The sequence below is a fragment of the Myxocyprinus asiaticus genome, chromosome 5, assembly GCF_019703515.2.
Source record: "Myxocyprinus asiaticus isolate MX2 ecotype Aquarium Trade chromosome 5, UBuf_Myxa_2, whole genome shotgun sequence".
In the NCBI taxonomy this organism is placed as follows: domain Eukaryota; kingdom Metazoa; phylum Chordata; class Actinopteri; order Cypriniformes; family Catostomidae; genus Myxocyprinus; species Myxocyprinus asiaticus.
Genome location: NC_059348.1, coordinates 55,902,867 through 55,921,660, shown reverse-complemented (window position 1 = coordinate 55,921,660; position 18,794 = coordinate 55,902,867). Strand labels below are relative to the sequence as shown.

Here is an 18,794-nt window from a genome sequence, read left to right as displayed (position 1 = left end):
ACCTAACCCTTAACCTAACCTATCCTTTAACCTAACCCTTAACCTAACCCTTAACCTATCCCTTAACCTAACCTATCCCTTAACCTAACCTATCCCTAACCTAACCTATCCCTTAACCTATCCCTTAACCTAACCTATCCCTTAACCTAACCTAACCCTTAACCTAACCCTTAACCTAACCTATCCCTTAACCTAACCTATCCCTTAACCTAACCTATCCCTTAACCTATCCCTTAACCTATCCCTTAACCTAACCTATCCCTTAACCTAACCTATCCCTTAACCTAACCCTTAACCTAACCTATCCCTTAACCTATCCCTTAACCTATCCCTTAACCTATCCCTTAACCTATCCCTTAACCTATCCCTTAACCTATCCCTTAACCTAACTTTCACAAAACATAAATAAAAACTTCATTTTTGAAGTGCAACAAGATTTGAACTTTGTCAAATCCAGTGACTACCTTGTAAACACGACTTTGTTTCCTGTTGATCTGTTTTAAATCTGTGAACTCTGACTCCTGGAAATTACAAGACGACAGCCATGTTTTGAGTTTTAATAAGTATCTGAGGCTGATACTACCCTGACCCCTGACCCCAACACCTCAGTGAAGTCTCGTCTGCTCAAACACATTCCTAGTGTGTGTGTGTGTGCGCGTCTCTCTATGTAGCGAGTGTCTTTGATTAGATGTTATCAATCAGAGAGGCTGTTTTATGTCTGATGATTTGTACAGTAAGCCGAGCTCCGGGTCAGCCGCTCTGATTGGCACACCGAGCGAATGCATTCATCGAAGAGATGATTAGAGATGTCAAGTGTTCATTAACTGCATCGTTATACTGCGAGTGTGTGCATGTGTGTCCAAGCTTTCCCAAAAATTTAACAACATTGCATCAATGTGCTCGCTGGCACGGAATGCATGCTCGTTTAGAGTCTCAATCTGATAATCTCTCGTCTATCTTTGTTTTGATTTTTTGGGCAGTTTTTTCTTCACTTGTCAACCCCTTTATGTTGATTATGCTCTTCTTAGCGCGCTTACTGGCGTTACTGGACCCAACTTTATTTTCCTTACTTTTCCTTATTATGACGTTAGACTTGCTAAGTTCGATTCGTTTACGTGAATCAGCTCAAACTGTCCATTTTAACCCTGTTACTGCATTCAGAATCTGCACACATCTTTTGCATTAGCGGGTCAGTTTTGACCTGGTGGAATTCAAGCTTATAGAACATGCACAACCCAATGGTTTTGATCTAAAACCATATTGTAACTCATTAATTTATTCATTGTTTCTACATATATAAATATTAATCAAAACAATTCAGCAGTCAAAATAATCCAACATTACTGTACATCACAACTACGCAACATAAATACTTCATTTCAATGTTTTTAAACTAAATCTATTGTTTAATTGCATGAATTGCTGAACCCACACACCCTATAGACAGTAGTTTCTTTTGATATATTTGATCTGTTATGTTTATTACATCTGTTACGTCTGTTTTGTGTGTGTGCATGTTTGTAAACAAGATGCAGTCCTTTCGGGACACAAAAAAGTGTGTGTGAGAGCGTGGGAAAGAGGCGAAATGTGAGTAAAGTATTTTTAAGAAATATCTAATTCATAGATGTACAAAAAAAATCTGCATAATATCATGTGTAAAGCCACAGTTGATGCCCGGGTCAAAAGATTTGCTTGAAATGGTTATAAAAAAAAAATATATATATATATATATATATATATAGAGAGAGAGAGAGAGAGAGAGAGAGAGAGAGAGAGAGAGAGATAGAGAGAGAGAGCGAGAGAGAGAGCGAGAGAGAGAGCGAGAGAGAGAGCGAGAGAGAGAGAGCGAGAGAGAGAGAGAGAGAGAGAGAGAGAGAGATAATTCTATTATTGTGCCACTGAGGGATCTATCAGAACGATATGCCGATCTGCAGGTCAGATTTTCTCTCACACATTTATTCACTCATTTCTTTCACTAATTAGCAATAGCAGTGTGTGAATGTCTCCTCTCAGCACTCACACGACAGAGTTTTATCTCAGAAAAGACACAAAATAGGCCACAAGGTTGCTGTTTAACAAGACGTCTCCCCGATGAGCTCTTGCCAATGAAAACGCAAAGCTAATCCAGGCAGTGGGCGTCGTAGCAATAACATTCACAGATTTAATGCATCTTGCCGCATCTTCACATTGGTGACTCGGGGAGCGAGTAAAAAAAAAAAGAGAGAGCGAGAGAGTAAATTAAAAGACACAAACTTATTAGCAGCCATTGGGTAATATTCCTCCTGGATTCGTGGACTGACAGAACTGGAGCAGCTCACCCATAACATTAATTACGCTTAAAATATCAACGTTTCACTCTCCAATTCACATATAAAGGCACATTAAAATGAGATGCCAACCATAAAGTCATTATGAGATATGCTGTCCCGGTGTCTTGGGAATATTCCCATTTCCTAAATCAAATCAAATGTTTCCAGCCCAGAAAATCTGGACCGTCCTGGTCAGAGACACTTCTGAAGTTTGAAACAGTTTTAATTGAAATTTCCACTAGAAAACCCACTGCATCAAAATGGCAATCTTTGCACTCAGAGGAAAAACAAAAGGGGTTACGATCTTTAGCTGTGCTGTTACATTATATTACATTATAATATTACTATATAATATTATATTATATGATATTATATTATTATTATTATTATTATGTTATATTACATTATATTATATTATGTTATGCTATATTATATTATTATTGTTATATATATTATATTATATTATTATACTATATTATTATTGTTATATATTATATTATTGTTATATATTATATTATTATACTATGCTATATTATATTATTATTATACTATATTATTATTGTTATATATTATATTATTATTATTATTATTATTATTGTTATATATTATATTATTATTATTATTATTATATTATATTATGCTATATTATATTATTGTTATATATTATATTATATTATTATACTATATTATTATGTTATATTATATTATATTATGCTATATTATATTATTATTGTTATATATTATATTATTATACTATATTATTATTGTTATATATTATATTATTATTATTATTGTTATATTATATTATGCTATATTATATTATTGTTATATATTATATTATTATACTATGCTACATTATATTATTATTGTTATATTATTATACTATATTATTATTGTTATATATTATATTATTATTATTATTATTATTGTTATATATTATATTATTATACTATATTATTATTGTTTTATATTATATTATTATTATTGTTATATTATATTATATTATGCTATATTATATTATTGTTATATATTATATTATATTATTATACTATATTATTATGTTATATTATATTATATTATGCTATATTATATTATTATTGTTATATATTATATTATTATACTATATTATTATTGTTATATATTATATTATTATTATTATTATATTATATTATATTATGCTATATTATATTATTATGTTATATATTATATTATTATACTATATTATTATTGTTATATATTATATTATTATTATTATTGTTATATTATATTATGCTATATTATATTATTGTTATATATTATATTATTATACTATGCTATATTATATTATTATTGTTATATTATTATACTATATTATTATTGTTATATATTATATTATTATTATTATTATTATTATTATTATATTATATTATATTATATTATTATACTATATTATTATGTTATATTATATTATATTATATTATTATTGTTATATATTATATTATTATACTATATTATTATTGTTTTATATTATATTATTATTATTGTTATATTATATTATATTATGCTATATTATATTATTGTTATATATTATATTATATTATTATACTATATTATTATTGTTATATATATTATTATTATTATTATTATTGTTATATATTATATTATTATTATTATATTATATTATGCTATATTATATTATTGTTATATATTATATTATATTATTATACTATATTATTATGTTATATTATATTATATTATGCTATATTATATTATTATTGTTATATATTATATTATTATACTATATTATTATTGTTTTATATTATATTATTATTATTGTTATATTATATTATATTATGCTATATTATATTATTGTTATATATTATATTATATTATTATACTATATTATTATTGTTATATATTATATTATTATACTATTATTATTATTGTTATATATTATATTACTATTATACTATATTATTATTGTTATATATTATATTACTATTATTATTATTATTGTTATATATTATATTACATGATATTATATTATTGAAATGTATTATATTATATTATTATTATGTTATGTTATGTTATATTATATTATATATTATATTATAATATTATATTACATTATATTATGCAATGACACAGAAACGCATCATCCATGGCATTTCTAAAGTGCACAATAATCACAGTTAACTCAAATAGTCGCATTTACATCAAATCATCATGTTCAGGCGATTATGTAATAATCGTGACAGGCCTGCTCAATATCTCTGGACTGTTTTCTTAGAGGAGTAAGAGATTTGGGTGAGAGAGTTTAAAAAATAAAATTTTAAACACGTATGTCTGCTTTTAGTTTTGAATTTAGTATTTTATCAACTTTTAAGAGTACACTAGCATACAGATGTCCTCAACGCTAACAGACATGAACTAAAAGACACAAAACTACAATTCTGATTTCATGAGATCCATACACAAGATGAGCCGTGTTCATCTGTACTGTCACTAAAAGCTAAAATGCTCAAAATAAATCATACCATGACAGAGCATAATTGATTGTATTTGAGACTATATAACGTTCTCCTCCATAACAAACAACTTGTTAAGCATACTAAATGTTTTTGCAAAACGTACTGTAATGAGCACGGCGCAGTTAGCCGACACTAGCGCACCGTCGTCTCTCAGCGCGAGGCTAATCCAGCGTGCTGTGCAATTGTAAGTGCTCAGTAGTGTGTGAGTATTATTTCAGATAAGGTTTTGTGTGTCTGTGTGTCTCTTATCTGCAAGAGTTCTTCTACTTTATGCACAGAGAGCCGCTATCTCCCAAAAGCTCCTTACGGTGATTAGACGCGGCCTTTATAAAATGGCTTTCCTTGATTCCGGATAATTCCAGCAGAAAACGGGGATGGAATAGTGTGCCACTGATACCGACCCTCTTTGTTGTGGGGGAAATTGCCTCTTGCAGTGGATACAAAAGCCACGACACGTTCACAAGAGAAGAAGCGTTTGATTTTAGGGCAGAAAAGGCAGATGTGGCCTAAAAGCACAGCGTGATATCAAGGAGCATTTTAATGTGACGAGAACTGATGGCATGTGACACAAACACCTCAAGTGTGCACTCTGGTTTTGATGCAGCACTTTACGGGGTACTTAGCGCACAGAAGAACCTTCGCCAAGGGAAATTTGATGTTCCAAGTATATTGGCTTTGTCTGAATTTACAAAAAGAAAAATCAGAGCTCAGATCTCTTTAATGACTCAATTGTTTCTCCTAAATAGTAATGATATTAAAGGGAGATCTCACGTGTCTCCAGTAGCGGGTTACTCACCTCAATCCAGGTGGTGGAGGACAAGTCTCAGTTGCCTACATTTCTGAGACCGTCAATCCGCGCATCTTATCACGTGACTCGTTGTGCATGACACCGCGGAGACTCACAGCATGTGGAGGCTCATGCTACTCTCCACGATCCTCACACAACTTACCACACACCCCATTGAGAGCGAGAACCACTAATCACGACCACGAGGAGGTTACCCCAAGTGACTCTACCCTCCCTAGCAACTGGGCCAATTTGGTTGCTTAGGAGACCTGGCTGGAGTCACTCAGCACACCCTGGATTCAAACTCGTGACTCCAGGAGTGATAGTCAGCGTCAATACTCGCTGAGCTACCCAGGCCCCCATCCAGTAGCGGTTTTAACCACCACGCAAACTACGCAATTGTGTGGGGCACCGGATGTCACCGCTGGAGGGGTGACATGTTGTTCTGGGTACAAGCACGAATACGCTGTTGTCAGCGCTCTCAGAGCAGTTCACATTAGAGACCCGCTGTGTTCGGGTCAGTTTTTCAAGTAGACTTTGGTTTCAGGTTTGTAATTTATGAAAAAAATATACAGACCTTCTGAAAATGTCGCCCACGTGCTCTCACTCACAGATACGTGCGAACGGATGAGGGGCCGTTCACACTGAATGCGTTTTTGCATGCATCTGCTCTGTTTTCTCATTGTTTTCCTTTATAAACGCGCTGGACGAACGTCCATTACTGCTGCACCGTGTCATGCTGTTTCTTCATGACCTCATGCAGGACCGGCACATTTTTAGACACAGTGTCAAGTTAAAAAGAACTTCTGGTCTCAAAAACACATGTCAAGACACCTGCGTTCGGTTTCATTCGTTGCGCTGAGTCTAGATTGTTTTTAGCGTATGTGACACATAGATTTAATGTTCTGCACCAAGTGAAGTTTCAGCACTTGATAAATGGCAATGTTATTTTTTTCTTCTGCTCTAGTGCGCTGAGGGGCCGCTGTGCTTGTGTGTTTACTGTTACGAATGTTGCCTATGATGCTTATATAAAATACAGCCTTTGCAACATGATGAACAATACACTGCAGCATCAGAATATAAGCTCCAGGTGAAAGTAAATAAGACATAAATGTATTATTATTGTATACAACAAATCCTCAAAGTAATAATAATAATACTGCATCATTATTATAATGACAAACTGGACAACAATAAATAATTGTTGGGTTATAATAATAATAACAACAACAACAACAACAACAACAACTGAATTCCAAAATGTTAGTGAGTGAAGTAGGAGCACACCCTGTTCATTAAAATTAATAAATATTGCTTTTTTTTTTTTATCACTGTATTGTGGAAAACATGCATTATTATCTTTAACTAGATTTGTATTAAACATTATGAATGTACTTGGCTACAACGGCCAATAGGATGAATTTAAAATTATGATTATGTCATTTTGTAAGTGAAATTTTCTAAACGGGGCCCTGGGTTGATCGGTTGCTTGGAGTCTCAGAAATCGTAAACCCGCCCCTGCGTGTCTCCCCTAGAGTTTCAAAAAAGATCTTAACAGTGTCTGAAACTGTTCTCAGATTTAGAGTTTTGCGATCAGAAGTCAAGAGATCTCATTATATGAACTCATCGAATTCTTCCAAGAGCAAATGATCTGAGCAATTCTGTCCATGTTCAGAATATTCGCTATTCTATTACTGGATGTCAACAAGTGACTCGTTTGTGTCTATCTTTAATCCTCCTTATGCATTTTAGAAGAAACATCAGAGACAAAGCTGGAACTTCGAGTATGAAAGAGCAACTTCTGAGCAATACAGTTCTCCTCTGGATGGTTGATATCTTACATCTCGGTCTCTGATAGGGCTGTCAAGATTAGGACATTTAGCTGACGTTTAATTGTCATAGATTAACAATTTAATTGTCTGTTTAAAGGCTCATCACGATTATGACGATTAATTGACTTAAATCTTCATTTATTCAAATTTAACTTGAAATCATATAATAAAGGAAATATGATTTTCTTGAAGGCTTTAAAAACTTGGAAAATATTGCACAGGGGTGGAAAACATGAAAAATATAGTAATTAAAATTTCCAAATACACTGTTGTAAATGTATTATAATGTATTGTATTTAAACTATTATATTATATATATAAACTATTATATTATATTATTTTAAACTATTATATTATAATTATATTATATATAAACTATTATATTATATTATTTTAAACTGTTATATTATATTAAAATATTATATTATATTATTATATTATATTATTTTAAACTATTATATCATTATATTATATTAAAATATTATATTATATTATTATATTATATTATTTTAAACTTATATTATATTATTATATTACATTATTTTAAACTATTATATTATAATTATATTATATTATATATAAACTATTATATTATATTATATTATTTTAAACTGTTATATTATATTAAAATATTATATTATTATATTATATTATTTTAAACTATTATATCATTATATTATATTAAAATATTATATTATATTATTATATTATTTTAAACTTATATTATATTATTATATTACATTATTTTAAACTATTATATTATATTATTATATTATTAATTAATTAATTAATTATATTTATTTATCACACATTATACATTTGCACATATATGTTGAAATTCTTTTTTTTCACATATCCCAGCTAAGCTGGGGTCAGAGTGCAGGGTCAGCCATGATACAGCACCCCTGGAGCAGATAGGGTCAAGGGCCTTGCTCAAGGGCCCAACAGTGGCATCTTGGCGGTGCTGGGGCTTGAACCCCTAACCTTCTGATCAGTAACCCAGAGCCTTAACTGCTGAGCCACCACTGCCCCATTATTATATTATATTATATTATATTATTATTTTATATTACATTATATATTACATTGTATAATATTGTTATATTACATTATACTACATAATTTTATATATTAAATTACATATCACATTATATTAAATTATATTATATTTAGTGCTGTCAGTCAATTGCAATTTTAAATGTGATTAATTGCATAATTTCTCAGTTAATCATGATTAAATGCATATTTTGAAAGTGCTGAAATGTGACTAAACATACAGTACTTCTTTTCCTGTCAAAAAGCACTTATTCCCTTCTTAGGAAAGAAAACAAAACAATATGTAACAATAATGCTTTATGTAAATGTCCCAAACAAAGCTCTCCACAGCATAAAGCAAATAGCACCAATTCAAGTAACATTAAACATTTCCCAAAGTCTAAGTGGGAGTTTGACTAATTAAAAAAAAATAGCTTTTCAGAACAAACTTTTTAAATGAATCACACACGTTAACTTGTTAACTTGGACAGCTCTAATTATTTTATATTATATAATAAATCATGCAATAATAATAATAATATATTTGTCCTACATTCTTCACTTTAACACATTATTTTAAGGCTCTCCAATTAAACCCACAAGTCCTTACAGTACGCACATAAAAAGTGAGACATTTCTATATTCGCTTAAATTGCCACTATTTGGACAGTAAAATGTGACTGGAATTTTAAGTACACAATAATCGCGGTAATCTCAAATAATCATGATCAGGCAAAACACGAAAGGCCTGATCTCCGAGGGTGACTGTTAAAGCATTTTTTATAAATAATTGACTTTCCTCAACACATAATAATTATTTAATTTTTTCAGTATTTCCTTGCCAAAGTAACGTTGTATGTGATTACAGGAAGGTCCGTGCTCTGCAGCTTGATCTGATCACACCCAGCAAACTAGATCACACTATTATTATTATATACAGTACAGAGAGCGCAGGTGAGACCATGAGAGAGAGGGTTTAAAAGGAAAGATGTTGAGACAGAGCGAGTGTTAGTGAGTCAGAAAGCAGGTCAGCTGAGGGCTGTTGAGATCTTTTAATAGTGCAGGAGCGGCACTCGTACGCAGTGTTAACAATAGAAGACAAACTAAAGATTAAAAAAAGCCCTCCATATGCTGCTGTACAGCACAATTACATCCACACTGATGCACCGTCCCCAATGACAGCAGAAAACACTGCAGAGAATGCGACACACTGCTGCAAACTGACACTAACTACAAGAAAAGTTATTTTTCGATGTTAGATAGTTTCAAATAGCAATTTGATGGAATTTTGCTCTGAAACTGAAATGCATAAATCTTAAAAATAGTGAATAAAATGTGAATAATTTTCAGCTATTATTGCAAAGCAAAACAAATGAACAATTGTTTTTGTGATACAAGTAAAACTCTGAACCTGGCAAGCTAAAAAAAAAAAAAAAAAAAAAAAAAAAAAAAACTTATTGTTGATGTTAGGGACCGACAATCTCAGTCACCATTCACTTTCACTGTATGAAAAAAATAAATCCTTATTGTTGATGTTAGGGAGCGACAATCTCAGTCACCATTCATTTTCACTGTATGAAAAAAAAAATCCTTATTGTTGATGTTAGGGACTGAAAAATCCTTATTGTTGATGTTAGGGACTGACAATCTCAGTCACCATTCACTTTCACTGTATGAAAAAAATAAAATCCTTATTGTTGATGTTAGGGACTGACAATCTCAGTCACCATTCACTTTCACTGTATGAAAAAAAAAAATCCTTATTGTTGTTGTTGTTAGGGACCGACAATCTCAGTCACCATTCACTTTCACTGTATGAACAAAAAAATCCTTATTGTTGATGTTAGGGACCGACAATCTCAGTCACCATTCACTTTCACTGTATGAACAAAAAAATCCTTATTGTTGATGTTAGGGACCGACAATCTCAGTCACCATTCACTTTCACTGTATGAACAAAAAAATCCTTATTGTTGATGTTAAGGAACGACAATCTCAGTCACCATTCACTTTCACTGTATGAAAAAAAAAATCCTTGTTGTTGATGTTAGGGACCGACAATCTCAGTCACCATTCACTTTCACTGTATGAAAAAAAAAATCCTTGTTGTTGATGTTAGGGACCGACAATCTCAGTCACCATTCACTTTCACTGTATGAACAAAAAAATCCTTATTGTTGATGTTAGGGACCGACAATCTCAGTCACCATTCACTTTCACTGTATGAACAAAAAAATCCTTGTTGTTGATGTTAGGGACCGACAATCTCAGTCACCATTCACTTTCACTGTATGAACAAAAAAATCCTTATTGTTGATGTTAGGGACCGACAATCTCAGTCACCATTCACTTTCACTGTATGAACAAAAAAATCCTTGTTGTTGATGTTAGGGACCGACAATCTCAGTCACCATTCACTTTCACTGTATGAACAAAAAAATCCTTATTGTTGATGTTAGGGACCGACAATCTCAGTCACAATTCACTTTCACTGTATGAACAAAAAAATCCTTATTGTTGATGTTAGGGACCGACAATCTCAGTCACAATTCACTTTCACTGTATAAAAAAAAAATCCTTATTGTTGATGTTAGGGACTGAAAAATCCTTATTGTTGATGTTAGGGACTGACAATCTCAGTCACCATTCACTTTCGCTGTATGAAAAAATAAAATCCTTATCGTTGATGTTAGGGACTGACAATCTCAGTCACCATTCACTTTCACTGTATGAAAAAAAAAATCCTTATTGTTGATGTTAGGGACCGACAATCTCAGTCACCATTCACTTTCACTGTATGAAAAAAAAAATACTTGTTGTTGTTAGGGACCGACAATCTCAGTCACCATTCACTTTCACTGTATGAACAAAAAAATCCTTATTGTTGATGTTAGGGACCGACAATCTCAGTCACCATTCACTTTCACTGTATGAAAAAAAATCATAAACTTGGAACGCCAGTGGCGTTTGATGTCGTGCAGACGCTCTTTGCGGCTATTTTTGAATTTGTTAGAATGAGTCGAGGGCTGGATGTTACGGCGGATGCCGGGGGACCACGGAATAAAAACAAACACATGGGTCTGTTCTTCACACAAAGAGATCGGAATACATGGAATACACCCGGAACCGAACAGGGCCTCGTTTCCAAATAACGATTGATCTTGGCGGTTAAGAGCTTTTTCTACGAGCGATTCTACAAACATTCGTTATTTTTTACATGCGTTTCCCAAAACTGGACTTAACATGAATGAGCGAGGACACGCTTTAAGTGCAACGTGAGTCGCTGTCCGTGTGACAGTGCTGAAATGAACGTATAGTGTGTGCGTAACTTTACAATCATTTGTAATTTACCTCGCTAATATCGGTTTAAAAATATTTTATTATATTCGACCTAATTAACTACATATTTACATATTGTTTTACAGTAATTTTGTGCGTAACGATCTATTTCTATTTTACACAATCTGCTTACATAATCAGGTGTGCATGTGTATTATTTTGTTTTCTCAATTTTCTCTCGATATGAAAACTTCCAGGTTTAGTGAAGACAGCGGAGGCCCTTTGTATGACTCTAATTACAAGCATTCATTGAATATTACAAGGTTCACCGTGTTATCATGCAGCACAAAATAAGGAGACGTTTAGAAGATGCACTTTACTCCCAAAATTGATAACGGTGACAGCAATGCATGTGCGGTGTGACACAACTTGTAATGTAACAGGTGTAATTTCGCATTTGTCCTGCAGGTGTCTGCATAAGTCTTTGTGCTTACGATGTTCTTAGCGCTGTACGATTACTCCAGAGCACTCATAAATCTACGAACATTTTCAAGTACTACTTCGGTTACGATGCTTTTGGGAAACGAGGCCCAGGTCACTTCAGCTGAGCAGAATGTGACTATAAAATAACGTTTTTAAACATTAACCACTGTAAAATAATGTTGCAGATTAAACATTAGCCTACCTCTGTGAACAAACGTGGCTGATTTCGCGTCAGTCTTTGATGCAGAACGTTTCTCATTGAAAGCAATGTGCATGCCGGATGCGTCGGAAACTGATGCCAAAGGATGCTTTTGGCATCCACCTATTGACACGCTGGGCTCTTGCACAAGTGGCAGTATTTAACGCCTCGGGAGTGAGAACGGGTTGGTTCAACAGGTAAAATGTCATAGAGGTTTGAAATAACTTGAGGGTGAGTAAATGGTGACAGAATTTTCATTTTTGTGTGATCACTTTAATATGCGAACACAACAATAAGTGTGTTATAGACTGCTAAATGTGTAGGTTGATTTCTTCTAAAAGTGTAAACTGTGATGGCATCAAAACATTACTCTGTTTGATTGAGCATCCCAACCTGCATGAGCTTGGGGGCGGGACTATCTGTTTGTCCTACATTAAAAATACTTAAGCCTATTTTTTTTTCTCCCCAATTTGGAATGCCCAATTCCCAATGTGCTCTAAGTCCTTGTGGTGGTGTAGTGACTCGCCTCAATCCAGGTGGCAGAGGACGAATCTCAGTTGCCTCCGCTTCTGAGACCGTCAATCCGCGCATCTTATCATGTGACTCATTGTGCATGACACCGCGGAGACTCACAGCATGTGGAGCCTCATGCTACTCTCCACGATCCACACACAACTTACCACACGCCCCATTGAGAGCGAGAACCACTAATCGCAACCATGAGGAGGTTACCCCATGTGACCCTACCCTCCCTAGCAACCGGGCCAATTTGGCTGCTTAGGAGACCTGGCTGGAGTCACTCAGCACACCCTGGATTCGAACTCACGACTCCAGGGGTGATAGTCAGCGTCAATACCCACTGAGCGACCCAGGCCCCCATTTTAGCCTATTTTTAAAATTGCCATTTTTAACTAAATTAAATCAATAAAACATTTTATTATTTTGTTTGTAATTAACATTTTTATTGATTCATGAGCATATGACAGTAAAAAAAAAACTCAACACATATATAATGAATCAACATTTTACATTTAAACCCTACTAATACAATCCCACCCTGACCCCTAACAAACACCCCTGTGGTCCCACATAACACACACACACACAATCCAAAAAAATAAAATAAATTATATATATATATTATATATACACACACACACATACATACACAAATAAATAAAATAATAAACATACATGATTAAACTACACTCTCCACATCCCCTCCCCGAGATTTCCCCAAAAAAACTAAATATTTGCCCCATTTTTTAGCAAATAAGTCCCTCAACCCCAGCCTTCTACTTACCGCCTCTTCAAATGCAGCTACCCTCCCCATTTCCACACACCACTCCGAAAAAGAGGGTGCTCCATTTGACTTCCAACCCCTTAAAATTACTTGCCTGCCGATCATGAGACTGGTCATAACCCAATTTTTTATATGATTATTCCCTAAATGCATGACCGCCCCATCACCCAAAATACAGAGTCTGGGACAAAGCAAAACCTGAGTGTTCAAAATGTCACACAAATACCTCTGAACCCTCAACCAAAACTCCTGGATCTTAACACACCCCCAAAAGACATGGGTAGTGTCTCCAACTTCTGATTGGCATCGCCAGCAAGTGGGTGTGTCTTTAAGACCAAGCCTTTATAATCTAGAGGGAGTCCAATAAAATCTATGTAAAATCTTAAATTGCATAAGGCGAACCCTTGCATCTCTAGATACAGACTTGACATTTTTAAGAATCTTAGTCCACACTCCATCCTCAAATACCAAATTTAAATCTTTTTCCCATACTCTCTTGAGAGAAGTCATGGCTCCATCCCCCAGACTCTGAATTAGTAGGGAGTAATACACTGATGCTTCATGGCCTTTTCCAAAAGCAGCAATCACCTCTCCCAAAGCACCTGCCGCCTTAGGGGGGTGCGTGCCACTCCCAAAAATAGTGCAGAGTAGGTGGCGAAGCTGTAAATACTTATAAAACTGAGATCTGGGAATGCCAAAATGTTGAACCAAATTTTCAAAAGATCTCAATACTCCACCCTCATATAGGTCACCAAGTGCATTAACCCCCCTCACAATACAATCTGACCAACAAAAAGGGGACTTATTAATACATAGTTTAGGGTTCTGCCATATGCTCGAGGCAACATTTAAATAAATATCAGAATTAAACACTCTGGACACTTTTGTCCATATCGAGTGCAAATGCAAAATAACGGGATGCGACTTAACCTCTCCGGCTAGTTTAATCGAAAGGCTATGCAGTGGCGAGATAGGGGCAAGAACTTCCTTTTCAATACAAAACCAAGGAGGGGCCCTCTCAGGTGGAAGCGACCAATGAGCCAAATGTCCGAGACCGAACGCATAATAATAAAACAAAATCTTGGGTAGGCCTAGCCCTCCTCTGTCAATTGGCCTATGTAACTTATTGAAATTTAACCTGGGGCACTTACCATCCCAAATGAAGGACTTCGCTATGCTATCAAATTGCTTGAAATAAGAGAGGGGGACATCTACAGGGAAAGACTGAAGCAGGTAGTTGAATTTTGGAATACAATTCATTTTAATAACATTAACCTTCCCAATCATCGATAAATGTAATAAAGCCCACCTGCCCACATCATTCAGAAACCTTTTTATTAAAGGGTCAAAATTAACTCTAACTAAATCAGACAAATTTGCTGGGAATAAAATCCCCAAATACTTAATGCCCTGTTTGGGCCACTGGAAGGCGCCCGGCTGGAAAGCCGTTTCTGGGCAGTACGCTGTCAGCGCCAAAGCTTCGGATTTAGACCAATTGACTTTGTATCCTGAGAACTTGGAAAAGGAATTAATAATTCTGTGGAGGCAAGGCATAGATCTAGTGGGGTCAGAGACGAATAATAAAATATCATCTGCGTAAAGCAGAAGCTTATGCGCCACACCTCCCGCTGTCACCCCTGGAAAATCATCCTCCTTTCTTATCGCGGCTGCTAATGGTTCCAGAGCAAGACAGAACAATAATGGGGAAAGAGGGCAGCCCTGCCGACTGCCCCTATCCAGAGTAAAATAATCTGAAATTAATCCATTTGTTTGTACCGCTGCTACAGGGTGTTTATTAAGTAACTTAATCCAACCAATAAATGTACTCCCGAACCCATACATTTCCAAAATCTTAAAAAGATAATCCCATGCTACCATATCAAACGCCTTTTCGGCGTCAAGTGAGATGGCAGTGACCGGAATTTGATCATTCACCAGTAACCACATGATATTGATGAGACGCCTAATGTTATCAGAAGAGTTACGGCCCCGAATAAATCCCACCTGATCTATATGTATAAGAGATGTCATAACTTAATCGGTTAGCCAAAATTTTTGACAATATTTCTACATCTAGTTGGATCAGGGAGATTGGACGGTAACTTTTACACTCGCTTGGATCTTTGTCCTTTTTAAGAATCAGACTGATCCGGGCTTGTGTCATGGTTGGAGGAAGTTTTCCATTCTTTAATGATTCCGTATAAACTTCTAACAAAAGAGGGGCCAGTTCTGTAGCATAGGATCTAAAAAATTCAGTGGCAAAACCGTCTGGCCCCGGAGCCTTGCCAGTAGGTAGGGACTTAATTACCTCGTTAAGCTCCTCCAAGGTTACCCCAGAATCTAGAGACTTTTTTTGCTCAGCCGTCAGTTTAGGAAGATCTAATGGTTCCACAAAGTTTCTAATATCTTCATTAGGAGACGAAGACGTGGAACTATAAAGATCAATATAGAATTCTTTAAAGGCATTATTAATATCAATGGCTGAGGTAAATATTTCACCACCAGCAGATTTCACTGAAGGAATGGTAGAAAAAGACTCTCTCTGCTTTATATATCTAGCCAAAAGCTTCCCTGCTTTGTCACCTGACTCAAAGTATGACTGTCTTGCCCTGATTAATCAAAACTCCACTTTCCGCGACAAAATAGTATTATATCTATATTTCAATCGGGTCAATTCTCCGAGGCCATCAGCTGACATACGGCGCTCCAGCTCTGCCTCAAAACATTTTATTATTTATTATTTTTATTATTTTTTATTTTGTTAAAAGGTAACAAATTAATTTGATGGAATTTTGTTATGAAATTGAAATGCGTAAATCTTAAAATAATTGTTCTGAGTACACCTAAGACAGGAGGCGTGCTTGGAAAACCTGTTTGAAAATGATCATTATTATTCCAATTCCGTTTTGGTCTCGCTAGAGGCACAGAAATGACACACTTCACCTTTCATTTTGAGACACTGATATTTCACACACAATATGGCCAGATTGTGTGATTATTTTTGCTCTGTCAATAAAAATAGTTCCAAAAGAAGCTAATGAAAGATCAAGCAGAGCGATACAAACAGTGAAACATTGTAAATATCAGCACTCTCGAAACACTGATTGTCTAAAAGGTGGATCTAACTTTTGTATAACATGAAATATCAAAAGTTTTTAAATTAGCATGCCTGCTTGTTATGTGAGGTTTCTCTCAACTGTTCTGGTGGTGTAATTAGAGTTTTTGTCCATGCTGTGCAGAATATTGCACGTGGAGTTTAAATGGAATTGGAGCTCTCCATTTTAAGGTCTAATTTAAGAAATTTTCCAGGACACTGAACATTCTCACCCTGAAAGTTCTGAAAACTTGTGTGTCCATTTTTGTTAAGGGGCCCCTGACAGCAACACACAAACGCTTGATTAGCACTAGCCATTACCTGCGTAATCTCCTGTCGTCTTACTGCGAGGGGCGCAGAAGTCTTTTTTGAGGTTTTGTGTGCCGTCAGTGTAATTACAGCATGAACGGTCGAGGATCTGACAGAGCAGCAATAAGGAAACAAAGGTGTCTCTCTGCACCTGTGTTTAGTGCCGGTGAGGAGCTGATAACTGCCTCTTTCAGGAGACTACAGGGGTTTTGTCCTATAAAATACTGTAATTGACATCAGTTCTGTCCCCTGAAGAGTCTGTCTGCCAAGCAGACAAATGAAAAGTCTTATCACTATAGTTTTATTCTTTTTATTAAATCGTCTACAGAAAGAGAGACTGAATCTTTCTGCTTAACATATTCCATCTGCATTAGTAACTAAACTGTAATATTGAGCTAGTATTGAGCTAGTTGGTTATTTGATGTTGCTATATGGTTGTTAAGATGTTACAAGTTGTTGTTAGTGCATTGCTATGCAGTTGCTAGGGTGTTCTGGGTCGTTGCTAGGTGGTTGTTTACAGGCCCAAGTCAAAAGAGTCCACCCTCAAATGATATTCTGCTCTCTAGATGAGGAGACTCCTTCCTTCAATGTAAGTCCATGGGATTTTCTTTTACCCAAAGTTTCGTCATTTATTTATGGTACTATTCAAATGTCTTATGTCTAGATTTGACTGTTTTAGCCTTTCAATATCAAACTATGAAAAAACATAATAAAAATACTAATTGTTACATGTTTAAATCTATGATCGTCTAAAAGAGTGAAATAAACAACTCAATATTTATTGTGTCCCACAGCTGTGGCGTAGTTTCCAGCATACCAAGCAATTTCATCCCTAATAAAGTTTTGTCAAAAGTTAAGAGTCTTAAGAGGGAAACAGATGTGTGTATAAAGAAGAAAATGACTTCAGAAGTTTATGTGCACGACACAATGGGATCTCTCTCCTCGGCACACTCCCCTTGGCTGTGTGTGTGTAGCAGTGCGAAAGGCGTAATGTAGAAATAGGCCATAGCAGAAGATAAAGCGCTTTATCTTTATGAGATATAAACGTCTCTCTCTCTGTCGGCCAATCCTTTGTGCATCCTCAGTTCCAAAAAGCAGCGTTATATATGGAACATGCTCACAGGAAATAGGCCGCTAGTCAGGCTGCAGATTAGCCACTCTGCCTCTGTCAGCAGAAATCTGCAGCGTGCGTGTTTATGAGCGTACATTCAGATAGATCATAGCCACATGAATGCATAAGAGCCGGCCGTCAAGACACACATCCACAAAAAACTCCCAACCGCAAGCAGCACCTTGGCACCATGCAGTATTTATGCGATCGTGCCATCCAGGCCCGGACGTTTATTTATGATAATAATAGAGCCAACACAGCCAATCGCAGGGTGAGCAGCATTCAGTGGGGAGCTAAACAGAGTTGAGTGCCATGTTCACGAGGAGGGTGATGAGTGACCCACGGTGGGCGACACTGGAACAATGAGTGCTTTTTGAGGAGGTGATGGGGAGATGAATCTGACAGATCAGAGAAGAAGAAATGAGGAGGAGAGAAAGAGAGAGATCGTAATATATAATTGTTAATTGCCCCTCCTGAAATGTTTGTTTGTTTGTTCATGATTTAACACTAGCTCCTGTAGCAATGTTTACAGTGGAAAAAAAT

General features: G+C 35.0%; 1 protein-coding gene across 6 annotated transcripts in view; it reads right to left on the bottom strand.

Moving 5' to 3' along the window:
- The window catches only part of LOC127441321 (receptor-type tyrosine-protein phosphatase mu-like), a 355,708-nt gene that overhangs the window by 300,021 nt on the left and 36,893 nt on the right, over positions 1-18,794 (bottom strand). The gene's annotated exons all lie outside the window — the stretch shown is intronic.